Genomic DNA, 6,376 nt, shown 5'->3' with positions numbered 1-6,376 from the left:
GCTGTTGGACTTGAAAACATGAACTAAAGAGGGATACTGCGCCTACATTGCTGAGTTTAACCAAAATTTCATCAATGTTCGGCAGAACTTGTAATGTTACCCAATGAGGAAGTGCACAGACCGATTTATTTAGAAAAACAAGCAGATTTTCTTCTTTCATTTTGTTTTACTTTTAATATAAATACTATTTCAGTTTATGTCAACATATGTAGACATTCATACATAAACCTCTGAGCTGCTTCTGAACAATCTTAAGTCATATTTTCAGACTAGAAATTGTGAAGCTGATTAGCAATTTCCAGTTCAGGACACACCTATTGCATATACGCCCATCGAATGGAGGCATTACATCAATTTTACATGCATTTCTCCATTCTTCAACATATCTGATCACAGTTGCAGAGAAAGGCAGGTGTAGGTATCCAATCTGTACTGGTCGCATGTGCAAAATGCGTCAATGTCCGGGCAGCATTACCGTTCTTTTAAGACGTTAAAAAAGCCGTTAACAACAATAATTATGTCTTCAAATGGATTAAGTTCACGTAGGTGACGCAAGACCCACGGATATGCGGTCCCGAAGCGCAATTTGTTTATGTTCCGCCGCAAAAAAATTCTGACGTCCAAACAATAGTGCCCAACACACATTTTTATAACAGATTTTATGTTTTGTACAATTAGTGAAGAGAGACAACTGTGATGCAATATTGGGCGATATAAATAAAACTGAACCGAACTGGCAGATCCACCAGAGCCGGCTGAGAAAGGAATGGGTGGAACCAAAACTTTACTGTAACGGTGCAGTGGCGTGGCAGAACATGGTGAAAGCAGCATCCAGAGATCTGAAACACAAACAAAATGTCAGCTTCGGTGATGCAGCTTGAAATTTTGCCAGAGCAAATTGCTTAAAGACCCAATGTCGATTAAAACATTTTTGTTGTTTGTTTTAAGGACATGTTAAGAAAAGTGAGCTCAAAATTGCATTTCTGAGTGTTTCTTCTTACAAATCACTGTGAATCTGGAGCTGGCAAAAAAAAGCAGTTGGAAAAAGAACATATTTGTGACAGAAAATATGGTAAATGAGCCACAAGCTGTCCTGCTATGTCAAGGAGAGGAGTGACGATCAGGACACAAACAGGAGGCAGGAGAGTGGAGTAAGCTGAACTACCTGAAGAGAAGGAGAGCACATGTTGTGTCTGATGGGATACCCAGATGGAAAAAGGAAGGTAATCAATTCTTTGGCTACAGATGGGTAATTTCCAACAGGGCTGTTGAGGTAAATCTAAGTGATTTCCACAACACAACTGCTGACCAATGAACTGAAATCACAATAATCTGAAATCACAAATGCACCAAACTGGAAACAAAATGAGTGAAGCACATTTTGTTGGCCCCCCAAAAAAAGAAAGTTCAAAGTCCCTCCCCACTGCTGCACACATTGCAGCTTTCAGACTAGAGAGATCACTGGCAGAGAGCCAATGGCAAGAGTCCAGACTTAGCGTGGGTCCATGATACAGAGTTCATGGTTTGGTGTGGTTCTGTGAGTGGAAATACATGACATACATCCAAATGCTGCAGTTGGGCTTAAACACAGAAGAATTCAGCTCTAAAATGTGGTAAAATAGAGTAATCACAACAGAGTGAGTTGTGGGCTAACCTCCTGAACTTAATGGAAACAAAAAACTAAGCAAGAGAGGCAGCCATAGCAATAGCAAGAACAATTCAACAATGCAGCAGAAAGAGAGGAGGGCTTGGACGAACTCAGATGAAAGCAATCAAGTAATTGACCCAAGTTCATTGAAGCTACATAAGAAGCAAACAGGAAGTATTTCAAAATAAAATTCCACACCCAGAAGTCAATTTCCAAAATATAACAACCCAATAACCCAAGTTATAAAAGACAGGACATGGAAAATGAATGGTTAAATGGAAAGCTTTTAGCTGCTGTAAATCTTGGGTGTATCAGGTGGTTTGCAGTCTCACCATACAGCGAGAAGACCGTGGTTAAAATTCTAGCGGGGACCTTTCTGTATGGAGTTTGTGTGCTCTTCAGCTTCCTCCCACAATCCAAAAACCCTATGGGTTAATCCTTATATTGTATTTAGGTAAAAACTGACCCGTTTTCAAGTGGGAACATTTTGACCCGAACACAATATAAGGGTTAACTGAAGATTCTAAATTGTCCCTGGGTGTTAGTGCATGTATGTGGGGCCCTTCAACAGACTGACAACAGAGACGTGATAAGACAAACCCAGAGCTTTTATTTTGACACGCATAACATTATACATTGCACAGGTGTCATCATCCTCTCCCCTTCCCACACTCATGATGCGAAAAAGAACTACGGCCTATTAAATGTAGCTTTTTTTGGAAGTGGAAGGCTCCTCTTTCCAAACTTTCCAAAGACGTTTGTTTTTTTAACTCATTGCTCATGCTAGCTCCTGGGTTTTATTTAGCGGTAACCTATCACGTGCCCGAGAAGAGCGCCTTGGCCTGCGTCAAGAGTGACAGATGGATGTAAAACAGAATCAGACAATTTTTCAAATTAAAACATCTTTCAGATTCAGAAATAAACAAAACAGAAGTAAAGCAAGTTATTTATCCTCTCTCTGGGGCCCGGTACCAAATGACCCACGGACCGGTACCAGTCCGCGGCCCGGGGGTTGGAGGCTGCTGGGTTAGAATATGGATGAATGGATGTTAATCTTAATAAGTAAGTTGGTCACTTTAGCCTTTCTGCAAAAGCTTCAGAATGCTGTAAAAATGCAGAAACTTAGTGATAAGTCGAAGTCTTTTCTTTTGATAAACCCAAACTAAAGCAAAATTTGGAAAAATGTTGTCATGAGAAATGTTGGATTGTCTGTTGATAACCTTAATGAAAATGCATTGCTAAATTAATAATACAGATTTATCACACTGTAGGACTTTGTAGGAAACACTGCCTATCAAAACGTTTATTTTTATTATCACAGAGAGCAGGCTGGGTCTTCTGCACAGATAAGAAAGTTTTTCATGAAATGTGGCGTTTAGCAGCCTTGCTTTGTTTTCCCAGATTGAACTTTTTAATGTTTGGAGTGTTGGGTCACAGCAACCTCTCAACTGGAGAAATACCACATTACTCTTAAGTTTATCCTAACCCCATCTTCCTTTGCTAAACGCATAAAGCTACGGACTTCCTGCTGAGGAGTCTAACAGGAGCGGACAGGGATGCTGCCTATGAGCACAAAATAGCTCCACGGGAGCTCGCCTGGCAGCCGTATCTGCTTCTTTGAACTCCATCTATGATTTTACTGTGTCATGATTACGGTTCAGTATGGAGATGACGCCTGTAGGCTGCATGTTTCCATCACAGCGGCGCTTTGTGCCACAACACTGGAAACAGCGCTTTATCACAGCAGTCAAGTGGTTTAGAAAACTGCAGCATTTGTGAATACAGTTAGTTATTGGGTGTAGTTGTGCAGCTGTAGGGGTAAATGAAGGAGATATGCATATTTCTCCAAGTAGGCCACAAGGGAAGTAAGGAGAAGGAGGGACTGAGGGAGGTAATGTGATTGCCAAGAAATGCAGCATCCCCTTTTTAGCCTTGGCTGTGTATGTGAGCGAGAAAGACAGGGATAGGACATCATGGTGTGAAATACAGCCAGAGTATTAAAGTCCTCAATGATATTAGTGGCAAAACCATAAATATTCAGTACAGTAAAAAGCTGATGTGCAGGCTGGATCCCCTCCTCCCTGTCTAATTCTTTTTTTCCCTCCTCCAGCTCATAGGCACACATCAAGATAGATGCACAAACTCCACCATGAACTCTATCGTCCACACATATAAGGACAGCCAAACCCAGAGGTGTGTAGAAGGATGTTTTGAGGTTGCATCGTGTTCAAACGCTCAGCTCACAAGCGAAAAAGAGAAGAGGAGGTGGGGTGGGGGAGGGGTTGTTGCCAAGCAACCACACTGCGGTCTTTGAGAGTAAAAGCATCAGTCTGCTCTATCAATGCATGTTTGCACACTTATAAGGCACTCAAAAGCATGCAGATGTAACACTTACCTTGCTTGCTCTGCCCTACAGAAGATGTGTTCGACTCAAGGAGCCACGAGTGTGCGAATGGAAAACGCAACACAAGAATAAAGTAATAAATTGACTGTGTTAAAACACATAAAACAAATATACAATAAGTTGGGCCGGTGGAGAATGGAATGTCCAGAACTCCACAAGGGTATTTTTCTGTCTTTGGTTTTTAAAGTTCCTTTTTTTCCTATTGGTATGAGTTCTTTGTGAAGATTCCTTTTTCATAGGTTCGTAGATCAAGTTCTCATTGATGGATCGTGGGTGGCTCACCATGCGCCAAAAGATCAGAAGTGGTTCCAATCAGGGATAGAAGTGGGAGAAAAAAAAACCTGACCTAAACAAGGTCAAAACAAATGATAGATTAGACAACATATTAGTTACAACAAGTACAGCAGTCAACTGTAGGTCATAATTGTAAGAAAAAATAAAATAAGAAAAGAAGGTCCTAACAGAATTTGTTGGAACCTTCTTTCAAATTTCAGGCCTATGAATCAATGGGTTTCAATAGTGTACCAAACATAAAGTGCACTTTTAATCATGTTTAGCATTAATCAGTTTAGCATTAATCAAAGGAGGAAAAACAATGAATGAATGAGTTCCATACTAAAATGGCCGACCAGGCACAAGTACAATAAAAAAAAAGATTTAAAAAATAAAGTTGAAAAGTCTAAAACGGACAAAAACTGAAAACAATCAACTGAAATATGTCCAATTTCAACAGAAAGAATGATCAAAAATCTGTATGTAGCCATACTAGCATGGCATTTCTCTGTGAGGCAGGAGCCTTGGCAAGACCAGCAGCTACAGTATATGTGTGACTCGATCGCATAAACTCACCGAAGAGTTGTTTGTTCAAAAGTCTGGTTGATCCAGTTCGATGTTATGCAGACGTTTGGTTTAAGGTTTAAAAAGACAGCAATCAGAAATGCAGCCAGCCACAGCAGATCAGCAACAGCCAGAGCTTGGATGACAGGAAGTGGCTATGTGACCCAGATGTTAATATAGGGAACTGACCCCACCACAATAAGAGCGCCCAGGTGTTCCAAATCTGTGATGTCAGTGGGGCACTGATCCGGGTTACACAGACATGCACAAGTTTTAAAAAATCATCATCAAGCTGGATGAGAGTTTTCCTTTTTCTTTTTAAAATTATTTTAAGTAATGCAAATTCCACCCAGGCAGCATTCCAAAATTAATTTGAGGTCTATTGCAAATTTTAGGAAAAGGAACATTCTGCTCTCCCGGATAAATTACACACAAAAAGGGAAATAACACTTTTTTTTTTTTACTTTAATATTTTCAGCCACAATATAACCTGTAATTTGCACTAAAATATTTCTTGGAGTCTTGTAAATAAAGTATGATCTTTTGACTTTGTTGCCACTAGAGGTTATGTAATAGTTTAGCTTTTATGCTTAAAATATGCAACTTAATTTTTCCGTAATTTTCCGCTGACTGAAGGGGTGATGGGTCTTTTGGGGTGAAATGTGAAATATCCAAAGAAAAACTAAAAAGTTATCTGAATAATTTTTTTTTTTTTAACACTTTAAGATTGTTAAAAAAAAAACACTTCTGTTTTTCTTACTTGCAGGAAAAGGGTTCTGAACAAAAGGCTTTTTTGTTTTGTTTTTTTAGGAGGGATGTGATGCTGAAGTTTCTCATTCATCCAGGTGATGTTGTCTTTAAGTTAAATGATGGCCCCTGGACTTAATAATTACAATCTTCTTCCTTTAAACGTTTTGCACTTCATCAGTCGAGGAGGGAGGCTTCATGAAAATAACTCAAATCAAATTGTAAAGCATGGTGGCAGATTAATCATGCTGTGGGCCCGGTTGCACTAATAATTAGCTCAAAGGAATTCATTTCAGGGGCAACAGAACAAAAAAAGATAGTCTCCTTCAAATGTTGGTGAGTCAAAAAGGATGGCATAAGACATTAGTATTGTGATTTACGCACGGAAATTATAAAAGTGCACTGGATTATAAGGTGTACCGTCAATGAACAGTCCATTTTTACATATGTAAGGCACACTGAACTATATATAAGGCTGACAAAACAGTCAGTCAGCCTTTGTTAACCACGTTCACAGTACGTCTCGATCTTGTTTGTGACACACTTGACCTTAGCGACGTTAGAAGTGTTAGCAAAGTTGGAGTTTTCACAATACCTGTAACTCTCAACGTTGTTTGCAACACGTAGAAAAACATAATGGCACCACTAAAACAAACTGTGACTATGTCAACTCCCAACCTTGATAGTAAGATGTTTAAAAACCAACGGCCGATAAAAATGGGTTAGAGTATTCACAATAA

The 6,376-nt window shown here is 39.5% G+C and overlaps 1 long non-coding RNA gene across 1 annotated transcript; it reads right to left on the bottom strand.

The window, feature by feature from the left end:
• Nucleotides 1-208: 208 nt before the first annotated feature.
• On the bottom strand, nt 209-5,070 carry LOC110015499. The gene is made up of 3 exons (XR_002290708.2): nt 4,902-5,070; nt 4,044-4,398; nt 209-839 (listed from the first exon to the last, which is right to left on the bottom strand). It is a non-coding gene; the product is annotated as an uncharacterized LOC110015499 (long non-coding RNA).
• Nucleotides 5,071-6,376: the final 1,306 nt, after the last annotated feature.

The sequence above is a fragment of the Oryzias latipes genome, chromosome 8 (assembly GCF_002234675.1).
Source record: "Oryzias latipes chromosome 8, ASM223467v1".
Classification (NCBI taxonomy): Eukaryota; Metazoa; Chordata; class Actinopteri; order Beloniformes; family Adrianichthyidae; genus Oryzias; species Oryzias latipes.
The sequence above is the reverse complement of the archived record's forward strand: the minus strand, read 5'-3'. Positions and strand labels throughout refer to the sequence as shown.